Source organism: Amia ocellicauda, chromosome 14 (genome assembly GCF_036373705.1).
Source record: "Amia ocellicauda isolate fAmiCal2 chromosome 14, fAmiCal2.hap1, whole genome shotgun sequence".
In the NCBI taxonomy this organism is placed as follows: domain Eukaryota; kingdom Metazoa; phylum Chordata; class Actinopteri; order Amiiformes; family Amiidae; genus Amia; species Amia ocellicauda.
Window position 1 is genome coordinate 2,678,389 of NC_089863.1, and position 16,235 is coordinate 2,694,623.

Genomic DNA, 16,235 nt, shown 5'->3' on the forward strand with positions numbered 1-16,235 from the left:
ATACGGAAATTCACAGAAATAGAAGTCCAAGATATTTTCAACACTGCAAACCAAGACCAGACGATTTTTCAGCAAAGAATGAAGATCACACCTCAGACACGCGTTTACAATCAATGCAAAGTAAGCAATGTAGATGTAAAGGATCCTTGGATCACTTGGGTAGTAATGGACACCAAACAAGCATGATGGGTTGAATGGCCTCCTCTCATTATTAAATGTGTGATTATTACTGTTATGATTAAATAGTACTGGTAGTAATAAAAAAAAAACAATAATAACAAGAACAGATTTTATTATATTTATTCAACACTTCCTTGCTATTTATTGTTCTGCTGTGTAGTTTTGCGGGGCTTCTAGACAGGTGCACCCCTTGCACAATTGATGATATCTCTTTAACAGTTATTTGTAAAATAATTTTTTGTGTAAAAATAACATTCTGGGGATTCATATACATGTATTTTTTACATGTTTATAAACCGTGTTAATTCTGAAAACATTGTTTTGGGAATAAAAATGGTGTCTGTATAACATAGGTTTCTTTGCTAATGTACATTTCTGTATTCATTCCAAAAAATAACTAATTATAGAAAGAATGAAAAAGTCTTAGTTTCTTGTGATATATAGGTTTCATATGATCATTATATTTATTTATGTAAAGTTACTGTAACTGTTGTGCTGCGCTGTACCAAGTGCTGTGATTTGTGAGAGCGCTGTAGTTCTGAGAGAAATACGTAGAAAAATACAGAAATACAAACATGTAATGACACAAGTGCGGGTAATGAACTGTGAATCAACATAACTCAGTGTGATGGGTATGATGGAAAAACTCACAGGACACTTGCGCAGTGGAAAACAAAGGAGTCTTTAATTGTCCCTGTTTTTTTTTTTTTGACAGATTTAAAAAACATATTGTGAGGTATTTTACATTTGATGGTCTAAAGGTACAGTTGCTTATAAAATAACAATAATGCCCACCCAAGACTGTGAGACTCAGTGACGGTGTAGCTCTTCCCACATTGGACCTGACAGTCTCTATCTTGTATGAGTGCGCTGGTGTGTGTTGAGGTGTTCTGCCCGAGAGAACTTCTTCCCACACTTTGCACAGCAGTACGGTCTCTCTCCTGTGTGAATGCGCTGGTGTGTGTTGAGATGACCTACTTGAGAAAAACCCTTCCCACACTGGGCACAGCTGAATGGTCTCTCTCCAATGTGAATGTGCTGGTGTCTGATGAGGGAGGATGAATCAGAGAATCTCTTCCCACACTGGGAACAGCTGTACGGTTTCTCTCCTGTGTGAATGCGCTGGTGTCTGTTGAGGCTAGAGGCATAAGAGAAACTCTTCCCACACTGGCCACAGCAGTACGGTCTCTCTCCTGTGTGAATGCGATGGTGTGCTTTGAGGTGTTCAGCCTGAGAGAAACTCTTCCCACACTGGGCACAGTGGAGCGTCTTCTCTCTGAGAGTGCGGTGCTGTCCAATAAGCCCTGATGCCCCAGTGAAGCTCTTCCTACTCTGGGGCTGGTGATGGGGACGCTGTTTTCCACGTCGCAGTGGTGAGGAGGAGGAGCTGGAGGAGCGAGGTGGTCTAGGGGTTCTGGGACGCAGCTGTCTGTGCTGTGGTGATGGGCTCTCCCCACTCACTGCACTGTCACTCCCCCCACTGAGCCCCGTCCTCAAGCCAGCAGACTCTGGGTCACACTGTCCAGCTACAGGATTCTCAGGCCACAGGTCCCAGGCGCTGTGTGTAATCTTGTCAATTTTGAGATGACTGAGTGCGTCTCTGAAGGGAGTCTGTGTCCTCGGCTCCACTGTGTAAACACACTCCAGTGTGTCGTCCTCTGTTTTGATGTGATCAGACAGCAGACTGGGTCCACACTGTGTTCTGGGAGAGCCCGGCTCAGCACCAGCTGCACTGGGTCCACACTCAGATCCCAGAAAATGGATCCTGCAGAGATCCGCAGTGTGGGTGCAGTCCACCTCAGGGTCGCTCTTTATGACCTTTGACCCTGCGGTGTCCGATCCCAGTGCCCCGAGTCCCTGTGTCGACCCCTCAGTGTGTGGCTCTGCCATGTGGCCAGACTCCTGTCCCCTGAGCTCCTCCTCACTCTGTCTGCTCCTGGGCTGCTCACTCAGCCCCTGGTTGTCTTCAGTAGCTGTGGGCTCTGTGTCCTGCCTCAGACTGGAGTCCCACTCCTGCTCCCAGTGCTGCTGCTCAGTGGGAGCCCTTTCCCCAGAGTCAGGGAGAGCGCTGGCCTCTACAGCTCCTGGGGGAGAGACGACACAGGAGAGCAGTGCTGAGAACAGCAGATCTGAAAACTCACACAGTTCATGCGATTCCTACACCAGTCATTATATCAGAACATCATTCAGAAGTGCTAATAAAGTGTCCAGTCAGCATATAAACTGGGAGCATGTATGAAGTCAGACAGTGAGAGCACAGCCTGGCACTCGTACATGGAGACACATTATGGAGAAGACTAAAGCTACAGTGATGGGCAGATTCTGATGTTGGCGTTTTGAATAAGTTTTGAATAATTGGCCTCTACACAGAAAGTTTTGTCACATGACTGGCACTGTGGCTGACACTTTTGATCAACTCTTGTTGATGTTCATCATTTTCACAGTCTGCAGCAGTCTTTTCAGATTCCACTGTGGTCTTTGTCAGCGCTGTGCTATTGGTCCTAGTCAAGCTCCTCAGCACTCCTGATGATTGAGGATGACAGGGTCTGTGCCATTTCTGTTTTATGCCCCGTGTAACATGTCCCTCTGTCTCTTATTTGAGCTTAGGGAAATCTCATCTTGAAAACACTTGTTCCCACAACACTCAAGCCCTGGCAGCAGCCGAGCTTCTATTTGACTAGAAACACTGCTACATATTTTCTGAACACATTCACTACCGGAAGAAAGAGATACTCCACTTAACCCAGTGACAATGGTCCCACATAATCTGATTGTAAGCTTATAATACTATATATACAGTGAGGGAAAAAAGTATTTGATCCCCTGCTGATTTTGTACGTTTTCCCACTGACAAAGAAATGATCAGTCTATAATTTTAATGGTAGGTGTATTTTAACAGTGAGAGACAGAATAACAACAACAAAATCCAGAAAAACGCATTTAAAAAAATATATAAATTGATTTGCATGTTCATGAGGGAAATAAGTATTTGATCCCCTATCAATCAGCAAGATTTCTGGCTCCCAGGTGTCTTTTATACAGGTAACGAGCTGAGATTAGGAGCACTCTCTTAAAGGGACTCTCCTAATCTCAGCTCGTTACCTGTATAAAAGACACCTGTCCACAGAAGCAATCAATCAATCAGATTCCAAACTCTCCACCATGGCCAAGACCAAAGAGCTGTCCAAGGATGTCAGGGACAAGATTGTAGACCTACACAAGGCTGGAATGGGCTACAAGACCATCGCCAAGCAGCTTGGTGAGAAGGTGACAACAGTTGGTGCAATTATTCGCAAATGGAAGAAACACAAAATAACTGTCAGTCTCCCTCGGTCTGGGGCTCCATGCAAGATCTCACCTCGTGGAGTTTCAATGATCATGAGAACAGTGAGGAATCAGCCCAGAACTACACAGGAGGATCTTGTTAATGATCTCAAGGCAGCTGGGACCATAGTCACCAAGAAAACAATTGGTAACACACTGCGCCGTGAAGGACTGAAATCCTGCAGCGCCCGCAAGGTCCCCCTGCTCAAGAAAGCACATGTACAGGCCCGTCTAAAGTTTGCCAATGAACATCTGAATGATTCAGAGGAGAACTGGGTGAAAGTGTTGTGGTCAGATGAGACCAAAATCGAGCTCTTTGGCATCAACTCAACTCGCCGTGTTTGGAGGAGGAGGAATGACCCCAAGAAAACCATCCCCACCGTCAAACACGGAGGTGGAAACATTATGCTTTGGGGGTGTTTTTGTGCTAAGGGGACAGGACAACTGCACCGCATCAAAGGGACGATGGACGGGGCCATGTACCGTCAAATCTTGGGTGAGAACCTCCTTCCCTCAGCCAGGCCTTTGAAAATGGGTCGTGGATGGGTATTCCAGCATGACAAAGACCCAAAACACACAGCCATGGCAACGATTAATCACAAGTTTAAAATACTTTATTTACTTGTATTTTTTTTTGGGGGGGGGGGATAAAACAAATGTGTGGTGTCATATTTTTACTTTTAACTCTGTAACTACAAGGGCTAGAGGCAAGTATCTTATAAGGAAACACTCAGCACAACCAGGAGATTCAGAAATAACATAACTAGTTGTGCTTGCCCCACCAGAGTTAATACAGAAATCAAAAAATGGGAAGAAAAACAAAAGCGCTTATTAGAAAAAAATGAATGTACTTTCAATATAACACTTTTTTACTGCTCCAGGCAGACTTTCTGGACAATGAAGTCTTATTAACTTCTGTAAACATAACTACTCAAATCTGACATCCAGAAATTACAGCCATTTATATTAGACTAGCATCAGCCAGAATAATTATATACAAGTAAAGAGGAATACTAAACAGGGAAACAGAATTCCAAACATCTGGCTTTTGAATATTGTCACTTGAGGCCTTACATAGACACAGGTTATTCTGTACTGTTGATGCAGTGACTCATCCCAGCCACCACAAAGCTGCCATGGCTTTTCATTCTTGCACAGAGCACACGGTCAGTGGCTTTCATAGTGCTGTCAACAGACTCTGCATCTATGATTTGTTTTTGAAGGGTAAGGTGTTTTATTTTTTGTGTCAGATTTAATTTTTCTACATTGTATTTGGTTTTCTTGCTGTATCGCTGTATCTTTCTGCTCTGTCTGAGAATTGCGTCTCTTCTGTAAGTGCCCTGTCCTCTCCATGTGCGCGCTGTGCCTCTCACACTAGTGCCTCGGCTCCACTGGCCCAGAGCTGTTGTGTAACCTGGCCGCTGTGATCCGTCCTCTGATGCAGGAGCAGCGACTGTGGGTTTGGATTGTGTTTCTGTTAAAAACAGAGACAGAGATCAACACTGCGAGCGACACAGCCTGACAAGGAGAGGACTTTGTGTCTGTTTTATTCTTTGTGCTTTACATGATTGTAAACAGCGTAATAAATACACGTTTCTGTTCAGAGATATTAGGAAGAGATAAACGTGTAGAGACAACATTATATTCAGACAAGCACGTCCACATAAGAATACGGTTCCATGTGCAACAATAATACTAAATAGCAAATATGTATTGTTATTATTATCGTCATCATTTGTGCTAGTATATATGTATTTTAAACGCACAGTGACTCCCTTAACTTATTACTCTTACTACAGATTTGTAACTGCAAACGATACTTTTTATCAGGGCAAGTTACAGTTGAAACAAAATACACACATTTCATGATTAATCATCAGATACAATATAGCCGGTTATAATTGAACTAAAGTGCGCGTCTCAGTCATGGCGTTTATGGACGCATTTATTAAACCAGTCCTTAATGTCTCAGAGGGAAACCCAGATCTGCTGTATTTATTTATTCATTAATTTATCTTGTAAATGGACACGTTAACTGAATCGTGTTCCTTCACACTGACTGTGTCAGGATTGTCCTGCACACATTCACACACACAGCCTGAACCCCGGCCAGCTGTCATACAATATTAATACATTATGATCCTTCAGTTTATTGTAACTGGTCAGCGCTGCACCGGTCCTGTGAATAACAGTGTTTAATGCACTGATATAAACTGTATCAGTCATTGTCTCTGTCTGTGGATTGCACTCCATGCTGCTAATAAAACTGTAATTTCTCCGTGATCGCACACGGCACTTGAGATTATTATATCTCCGACACAATGTGTCTGATGTCCTGTGTCTCAGTCCAGCGCTGCTCTCTTCTGACAGGGACTCGTGTCCTCAGTGGGATGGACGTTATGGACGCATCCAGCAGCAGATATTTAACCTCCACTAACCTCCACTAAACCTCCGGGTAACAGGGCGTGGTGTGCGGGCCCCGTCTCTCCTCACCAAAACAAACATAAGAACATAAGAAAGTTTACAAACGAGAGGAGGCCATTCGACCCATCGTGCTCGTTTGGTGTCCATTAATATCTAAGTGATCCAAGGATCCTATCCAGTCTATTTTTAAATGTTCCCAAACTTTCAGCTTCTACCACATCGCTGGGGAGTTTGTTCAGATTGTGACTCCTCTCTGTGTGAAGAAGTGTCTCCTGTTTTCTGTCTTGAATGCCTTGAAGCCCAATTTCCATTTGTGTCCCCGGGTGCGTGTGTCCCTGCTGATCTGGAAAAGCTCCTCTGGTTTGATGTGGTCAATGCCTTTCATGATTTTGAAGACTTGGATCAAGTCCCCAAGTAGTCTCCTCTGTTCCAGGGTGAAAAGGTTCAGGTCCTCAGTCTCTCAGTAGGACTTTCCCTTCAGACCTGGAATAAGTCTGGTTGCTCTCCTCTGAACTGCCTCTAGAGCAGCGATATCTTTCTTGAAGTGTGGAGCCCAGAACTGTCCACAGTATCCAGATGAGCTCTAACTAGTGCATTGTACAGTCTGAACATCACTGCCCTTGTTCTCAATTCTACACTTTTGACAATATACCCTAACATTGTGTTTGCCTTTTTTATTGCTTCCCCACATTGTTTGGATGGAGAAAGTGAGGAGTCCACATAGACTCCTAGGTCTTTCTCATGCGTTACTTCATCTAGTTCTATTCCTCTCATAGTGGAATTATAGTGGACATTTCTGTTACCTGCATGTAATACCTGCATATTATCTAAGTCCCTTTTAATAGCCCGTGCTGCCAAGATTGTATTTTAGTATTATCTCCATTAATATAGATTAGAAAAAGCACAGGCCGGTGAGACTGATTGGTCTGTAATTTCCTGGCTCAGTTTTGTCCTCTTTCTTGTGGATTGGTTTGACATTTGCTGTCTTCCAGTCAGTTGGCACATCCCCTGTTCTAAGTGTCATTTGGAATAATTGAGTTAGCGGCCTATAAATAATTTCCCATTTCTGAAGCCCCAACCGGCATTTTAATTCTGTTCATCCCTGCAGCGAGGCCTGCAAGACACTAGCATGTCTAACTTTATCCTGCTTGCATTGATCATTTCAGATTTCACACCCTACCTCTGAGAATCTTTTAAACTAGGGACCAGGGGGGCAGCGAGCTCTGACAATGGGAGATGTTCCTCTAAGGAAAGAAAACAAAGGGAAACTGCTAGTAGGAAAGTCCTGAAATGTTTGTACCTCAATGCCAGGAGTATAAGGAACACGATGTTAGACCTAGAAGCCACAGTGCTGGCATGTGACTATGATGTTGTAGGAGTGACAGAAACACGGCTGACAGAAAATGATGGGGATGAATACAAGCTGGAAGGATACACACAGTTTGGAGAGACAGGCAAAATCGAAGAGGGGGTGGGGTAGCATTATATGTGAAAAATGACATTGAGGCAGAAGAAGTCAAATTAGATCCCAGTAACAGAACAGAATCTTTGTGGGTGAAAGTTTTGAACAAGAGATCGGGAGGATTAGTGGTAGGAGTGAGTTACAGGCCACCCAACTCAGATATTCAGCAAGATGTTGAATAGTATCTATTTATTAATAGTATTTTCCAACATCCACAAATAAACACTTTACTGTATCGCATACAGTAGGTACCTCAGAATTTGTCTGTTGATGCACCAAATAATTCTACCACAGTATGTATATGTAATAGTAATCATCATACGTTTTTTTAAATATTCAATTATAGGGCAAATAGACATTTAATTAATAAAACAGTAATTATTCAAACAAATCACTTTAGTGGCAAAGGAGTGTATAGGTCTGCACAATATCACAATATGAGCCTGCAAGGTGGAGTCGACCTGAATTCCTATTTTCAGTTAAAACTCACCCAAATAATAATCACTATTTCACTGATTTTTATCCACAGCATCTTTCCAATCAATCCACAAGATCAATGTGGGATTTAAATATGTGAGCTGTCCGAGCGGTTTTCTGGGTTTTCTTCCCCTCTCACTATAGTTTTTCATATGTTAAGTCGAATGATATCTAAGGTTTGTTTTTCTTCATACATTTTACTGGTTTACATTTTGGCTGCAAAGTACAAGTGGCTGCATTAAAAACCTGTTGAATCAGTCTTCTACTTTCAAAATAAAATGCACACACTTGACCTGGTCAGCAGCCTGTTACTGTTGCATTTCCTGGGACAGAAGTATTCATCTGTAAGACACGCTTTCATTACAGGTACATTAGTTACAGTTTGCATTACTGATCCCTCTGTGGAGCCCAAGCGCCTGCAATAGTGGCTGCTCTGGGTTTATTGAGCCTGCAGCCCTGCAACTAGTTGGGCGAAAGTTGTGTCTGGTCGGTAAAATTTAGTATTTACTATTGTTAGGAAGTGTGTGTACATGGTACATGGTACTGAAGCGACACACAAACAGCCTGCAATGATCACAACTAATGACTGTTGTTGTGTAATAGAGCTCTAGGTAGGAACCTTATGGACCGGCAAGATTGCGGAGGGACAGCAGTGTGTGTAGCACAGCGTGTGTGTGGCTTTATATCTATATACTGTGTGTGTGTGTGGATTTATATCTATATACTGTGTGTGTGTGTGGATTTATATCTATATACTGTGTGTGTGTGTGGCTTTATATCTATATACTGTGTGTGTGTGTGTATATACACTCACCTAAAGGATTATTAGGAACACCTGTTCAATTTCTCATTAATGCAATTATCTAACCAACCAATCACATGGCAGTTGCTTCAATGCATTTAGGGGTGTGGTCCTGGTCAAGACAATCTCCTGAACTCCAAACTGAATGTCTGAATGGGAAAGAAAGGTGATTTAAGCAATTTTGAGCGTGGCATGGTTGTTGGTGCCAGACGGGCCGGTCTGAGTATTTCACAATCTGCTCAGTTACTGGGATTTTCACGCACAACCATTTCTAGGGTTTACAAAGAATGGTGTGAAAAGGGAAAAACATCCAGTATGCGGCAGTCCTGTGGGCGAAAATGCCTTGTTGATGCTAGAGGTCAGAGGAGAATGGGCCGACTGATTCAAGCTGATAGAAGAGCAACTTTGACTGAAATAACCACTCGTCACAACCGAGGTATGCAGCAAAGCATTTGTGAAGCCACAACACGTACAACCTTGAGGCGGATGGGCTACAACAGCAGAAGACCCCACCGGGTACCACTCATCTCCACTACAAATAGGAAAAAGAGGCTACAATTTGCACAAGCTCACCAAAATTGGACAGTTGAAGACTGGAAAAATGTTGCCTGGTCTGATGAGTCTCGATTTCTGTTGAGACATTCAGATGGTAGAGTCAGAATTTGGCGTAAACAGAATGAGAACATGGATCCATCATGCCTTGTTACCACTGTGCAGGCTGGTGGTGGTGGTGTAATGGTGTGGAGGATGTTTTCTTGGCAAACTTTAGGCCCCTTAGTGCAAATTGGGCATCGTTTAAATGCCACGGCCTACCTGAGCATTGTTTCTGACCATGTCCATCCCTTTATGACCACCATGTACCCATCCTCTGATGGCTACTTCCAGCAGGATAATGCACCATGTCACAAAGGTGGAATCATTTCAAATTGGTTTCTTGAACATGACAATGAGTTCACTGTACTAAACTGGCCCCCACAGTCACCAGATCTCAACCCAATAGAGCATCTTTGGGATGTGGTGGAACGGGAGCTTCGTGCCCTGGATGTGCATCCCACAAATCTCCATCAACTGCAAGATGCTATCCTATCAATATGGGCCAACATTTCTAAAGAATGCTTTCAGCACCTTGTTGAATCAATGCCACGTAGAATTAAGGCAGTTCTTAAGGCGAAAGGGGGTCAAACACAGTATTAGTATGGTGTTCCTAATAATCCTTTAGGTGAGTGTATATATATAGTGTGTGTGTATATATAGTGTGTTCAGCGGCACAATCCCGGCTCACAGAGGGAGCACATGCTGATCTCAACAGGCTCGCACTGCGGCTGGATGCACATGTGATGAAGACGACACACGTGTGAGTGTATTTGTGTGTAACAGGATCTGAACATACGAGCTGCTACACATGCGCTGCACCGACCAGACACAACTTTCGCCCAACTAGTTGCAGGGCTGCAGGCGCTATAAACCCAGAGCAGCCGCTATTGCAGGCGCTTGGGCTCCACAGAGGGATCAATAATGCAAACTGTAACTAATGTACCTGTAATGAAAGCGTGTCTTACAGATGAATACTTCTGTCCCAGGAAATGCAACAGTAACAGGCTGCTGACCAGGTCAAGTGTGTGCGTTTATCCTGTTCTCATTTAATTTTGAAAGTAGAAGACTGATTCAACAGGTTTTTAATGCAGCCACTTGTGATTATTATTTGTGTCCAGTTCTAGAAATCGCTCCCCAGCACAAAACTCCAGTTCCTCAAAACGGACTAAGATGATTTTGAGGAGCTCAGTCAGTCTGACTCCCATTCAAGTAAAACATCATCCAGTGCATTAAATATCGCCTCCGCAATCACCTCTTTCCCACCTTCTCCCTCACACTCTCCCTTCACATCTCAAACAGTTTTGGGGGGAATTGTTAATGCCTTGATTAAATAAAAACCGTCTTGATTGGTTTGCAGACATCAGTCATTTATTAACAACCAACAGTTGTTCAAAAAATACTGTTTTATTAGGTTAAGTATTTTACAAATCAATAATAAAAACATTCAAAATTGTAATACTGTAATTTTAATTTTTAAAATCAATTCCTAAAATCACTTAAAAAAAAATTAAATCTTACAGTGATAAAATACATGAACTCAAAACATACCAATAAATCAAATAAACTTGTGATCAGGGCAATACTGCCAAATAAATCCATTAAACAAATAAACAATATGGTCAAATACATTGAAAATAACTGTAAATGCACCGGACAAATCAAAAAACAAATAAAATGATAAAAAACAAACCAAAACAGTCCGATGCATTTAAAATTAAAATCCAAACAGTCAATGTATTTGACAAATAAAAAAAACATAACAACCAAAAAACCCAAACAACTAGTGCTTTTAAAATCAACTAAATCTTTAAAAACAGATAAAATTCATTTTTTTTAAGTAATTTTTTAAAAACAATCTTTTCATAAAAATAGTTAAAAGATCTTGGACTCGGGCTCCAGCAGGGGGAGATGACCGTCCCCGGAGGTGGGTCCCATCACGGGATCCTGAGCTCCCCCAGATCTTGTATTTGCCAGTTCTTAAAGGCTTCCTCCTTGCCCCTCTGATGGACCTCCAGATTGACATGGTCCCTAATTAGTACCATGCCCCTCCGCGCGATGACAATTGGGTCCAGCTCCTGCTTGTTGAATAAGCAGATGTTCCGTCCCTCCCACAGGGCCTGTTTCACTGCCCAGACGACACGCCACCAGCACCTCAGGGTAGAAGATGTCAGTCCCCTGTCTGGTCCATACAGGATCTGCTGGGCAGTCGCCCGCACAGGAACGGCAAACCTGTGGAGGAATGGAGAAAACAGGAGCCAGACCCTGCAGGCGGAGGGGCATTCCCTAAAGATATGAGCCTCCGTCTCCTTCCCCAGGCAACCCTTGTAGGGGCAGATGTCATAAGGGGCTAGGCCCCTTCTGTGCATGAACACTCGGGTGGGGAGACACCGACTCACAGCCATCCAGGAGACATCTTTCTGCGTATTTGTGAGGCAAGCGTGCATAGCGTTAGCCCAGATAAACCGGCAGGTTTCGGGAGGGAAATCTTCTATCCAGCTGGTCTCCTGGGTAGATCTGATCTGGCTACAGATGGTCTTATAATCCCAGGAGGCCAGCACGAATTTATGGAGGCCTACTTCGAGCGCAAAGGCTCGGAGCGCCCTGTAGAACGGAGGGGGATCCCACGAGTGCAGCCTGGTGTTATCCATGGCGCAGAGGCTGGATGTTCTTGACCACGTAGGCCAGCCCCTGCGCCTTTATCTGCCGCAAAACGTCCGGGACCCCCCTGCCTCCATCCAGGGTACCCTTCACCATTTGCACTTTTTTCAGCCTCTCCATTTTGCTCCCCCAGACAAACCGAAATATAATTCTTGTCACTAGTTTTGCGATGACTTTGTCTGGGGGGAAGATCCTACCTACGTAGAGGAGTATTGGGAAGAGGATGGCCTTTACGACCAGCACCTTACCAGCCATCGTCAAGGTCCTTGTGCTCCAGCCGTGGATCTTTCTTTGGACTTTAGATAAAGCTTCCTCCCAGCTCCGGGTGCCCGTGTTGGTCCTGTCGATCATGATCCCCAGAACCTTGATGGACGGCTTCACAGGGAACATGGTTGTTGGGCCCCGGTCGACAGGCCATGCCCTGGAGAGGTAGACCTCGCTCTTGGCCCTATTGGCCCCCGTCGCCCTGCAGAAGCCGTCCAGCAGTTCCTCAACCCTGGCCACGGACGGCGCGTCCATGCAGACCACGGCCACGTCGTCCATATAGGCCAGGGCTTTCAGTTGCTCTCCGCCAGAACCCGGGAGATGGAAACCTGTCACCCGGACGTCCCAGCAGATCGCCTGCATGTACGGCTCCAAACCAACCCTGTCGGACCCCTGACCTGACCAGAAATGGTTCGGTCAGGTGGCAGTTCACGAGGACCCTGCTGCTTAGGCCGCTGTAGATGATCTTCACCCACTTCCTCAGGCCAAAAGCGAGACCAATCCTCTCCATGACGAGCTGCAGGTATTCGTGGCCCACTCTGTCGAAGGCTTTCTCCTGGTCCAGGCTGATTAGGACCAGGGGAAGCCCTCTCTCGTTCGAGTAGGCCACAACATCCCTGAGCAGCATGGCGTTGTCGGCCGCCGATCTCCCCCGGGCACCGCAGACCTGGTCGGGACCCACGACTTGAGGGAGTGGCCGCTGCAGCCGGAGCGTCAGTGCTTTGGTCAGTATCTTGTAGTCGGTGTACAGGAGGCTAACCGGCCGCCAGTTCCTCAGATCCTTTGGATCTCCCTTCTTATGAAGAAGAGAGAGGATACTCCTCTTCATAGAAGGGGCCAGTCTACTCTCTCTGTACATCGACCCCAAGACCTGAGCCACATCTTCCTTAAGCACCTCCCAAAAGATCTTATAGAATTCAGCAGGGATCCCATCGGGACCTGGTGTCCTTCCTGAGTTAAGACTCTTTATCACCTGGGAGAGTTCAGTGGTGGTGATCTCTGGATCCTCCTCTGCCTCCTCGTCCCCCTCGTTGCGGGACTCCAACAGGGACAGAAAGTGATGGATCAGATTTTGATTCACCACCTTCTGATCGTACAACTCCCTGTAGTACAAGTCCCGCACCACTGTCTCAACAGCCTCTCTGCCCTCCACCTCCTGCCCCGAGTAGTCTATCATGGGGAACATTGCAGGCCGCCTCTCCTTTGTTTTCTTGAAGAAGAAGCGGCTGCACTTCTCGTCGTCCTCCATGATGCGGACCCTGGAAAGGACCTTGATCTTTTCTTGCTCCTCCCGATAGAGGGCGGAGAGACTCAGTTTGACCCGTGCCACCTCCTCAGCTAGGTCGAAGCCTCTGAGCTGTAAAAGACTCAGGCGCTGGAGGCGGGCGTTTAGATGGGATTATCTCATGTTCATAATCATCTTCATGTTCATCTTCATAATCATCTTAATGTTCATAATCATCTTCATATCATCTTCATGTTCATAATCACGTTCATCTTAATTTTGGCACTGATCACCCTCCATACAATCGCGCTGTTTGTCCTTCATGGTTCCCTTCGGAGCAAAAGAGCGCACTGATGCGGAAGAGTTTTAGCACTGAAGTCCCAGAACTCCTTGCGGTAAAGGCGGAGACATGTCAACTGGGAAAATATGGCAGCGGCGGGTGCATGAAAATGTCATGTAATGCTAGCTAGACAGTCGTAGAAATTTTTAAATTATGTATCAAGGAAATTATAATACATAGATAACATAAAATGATTATATAATCATTATTTAAATATATGATTATAAAGTTCAGCCGAAAAACGTTTCGGCACATATCAATTAATTAATTACTGAAGTAATATCCTATAAAACTAGGAGGTGATATTAATGAACAATGTATCAAAATTATTGCTCAGGCCATGAATTACATACAGAGACAGGTGACTTGAAAAGACTGTGTAGGTACTTCGGTCAAAGGCAAAGGGGCTGAATGCTGGCGCTGCAGTGAGTCCCATTGAGCGCCTTTAGTTTCACCTGCACCCTCCTCACTCTAGTGCACACTCTGTGACGTCAGCACTACGTCACACAAAGTGTACACTTGTCGAAGGGTGCAGCAGCGAGGATGCGATTTGGGACGCAGCCCCGGACAGTTTCGTCACAGAGTCTGCGAACCGTCTGCGCAGACTTTGCAAAGTATGCGTGTCGTGAACGCAGACTAATTGTTTACATGGGCATCGTAGAAACAGCCAGAAACGTTGTTGTTTTGGCAAGCATTGTCTTTGAGTATACGTTAAATATACATATTCATCTAGAAAATATTTTTTCTTGTAGTTTGTAGTATTTTTTTTATAAACGAGTATTGTGTTATAGGTTGGCAAGCGCTGTGTACATAAAGGCTGCAAGTGATGTATGACAGTATTTTCCCAATTTTAATCTTAAATATACTGTACTCCTATTTGATAGCTACTGTATCAGGTCTGCGTTTAGTACGGGTTCTGCCTGTAAGACATATCGACCTGCCAGTTTTCTGTGATGCTATATGTAGCATAGTCATGTTTTATTGTATGTAAACTGTGTATTTACATTGCAATTAAGACTCTCTCTTCTTTTATTTGTAGTTTCACCTCTCTTTAATTTTTCTATTGATCAGAAACTGTACCAACCCAATTAATTGCCACAGATTACATAATCTGTGCAGCAATAAATATTGGAATACAAGTACAGACTGTTTCTAATGCAATAGAAGAGGTTTATCTGCCTGTTGAATTGAACAACGTCATGTGAAAGGAGAACAGAACAACATGGCTAAGTGGGACACAACTAAACTGAGTTACTCGCATTAGTGAAGCTCGCAATGCAACTGATTCAATGGCATTGTTCATGTAACTGTGTTACTGTTTGACAGTGCTGGTAAATGTACTGAACACCTGAGTCCGTTTATTTATTTGGCTTTTCAGTGTTTTGCGTGTGTGTGTGTGGAGTTCAGTGCCTTTTGGAAATTTCTGATTGATCTTAGCATGGTGTGCGGAGAGATGACACTGGAGATAGACTTGAACTGCGCCAGTGAAGTCTGGCATAGGAGACAGTGATTTCCCAATGATCTCAATAAAAACATCTAATGTCCCCCACTCTGGTGACAGTCCTGGTTTCCTTCCATCTTTAGCCCTAGCCTACTCAATACAGACTGCTGGACATGACTGAGATGAGCACAAAATCCAGTTCTGGTTGTTTCTTTAATTAGGCCTATTAGGGGTGTGCTTCTGTTTTGTCTCTCTGTATGATAATGAGCAGCTGCCATTGGATGCTCTGGTGGGGGGTCAGTGTGGAAGGTGGAGTTGGACAGGGGTTCACCTCATAAAAGCTCCATCAGCATGTAAGGAAAGGAATGAGAAGTATGAAAACAAGAAGGTCAGAAATGTTAGTGTCTTTTAGGCCTTGCTGCAGGGACAGCGTTAACATGCTGATTGGCGGCTTCAGAAAGAGTGCAGAGGGCACAGAGATTAAATGGAAACTTGAATAAAATAGAATGGAGAGACAGAGAGTGAATTTACAGCAGGAAGTGCTGAATGGCGTGTTGATGCAGAAAATACTAGCAAACTAAGAGCACAAAATGTTGTATTAAGACGGGATCTGGAGGCTAGTATTTCTGATAACAGGGGTCTAGGAAAGCAACTGGAAAAATTCCAGGGTGTGTATGAGATGCTTTGGGACAAAAGTGTAAAGAATCCACTGGTTTTTGGGAATGTGCTGTGAGTCAGAGCCTCTTGAAAACCAAATTGGAAAAACTCAAGAGCGTGTAGCGGCTCTGGGCATCCAATTGCCAGTGGATAGTGATGAGGACAGTGAGCAGGAAAGTGCAGGAGAGTACAGTCAGGGACACGCAGACCAAAACAGACAGGCGAGTGTGAACAGACCGTTAAAGGCTGCTCCATTCAGAATAAGAGGGCGTCCGACCCGCAGGACAAGCTGACGCTCAACCGCCCTCTACAGATCACGAATACCAGGACAGACATGAACACATTCAATTGTCTGCATCACTGGGAACACTTTGCAGGAGTGTGGGC

At 44.4% G+C, this 16,235-nt stretch overlaps 1 protein-coding gene and 1 pseudogene across 1 annotated transcript in view; one reads left to right on the top strand and one right to left on the bottom strand.

The window, feature by feature from the left end:
• Positions 1-16,235, bottom strand: part of LOC136768279 (zinc finger protein 585A-like) — a 191,459-nt pseudogene that overhangs the window by 151,668 nt on the left and 23,556 nt on the right.
• The window catches only part of LOC136768280 (zinc finger protein 850-like), a 131,374-nt gene that overhangs the window by 112,701 nt on the left and 2,438 nt on the right, over positions 1-16,235 (top strand). The window lies entirely within an intron of this gene.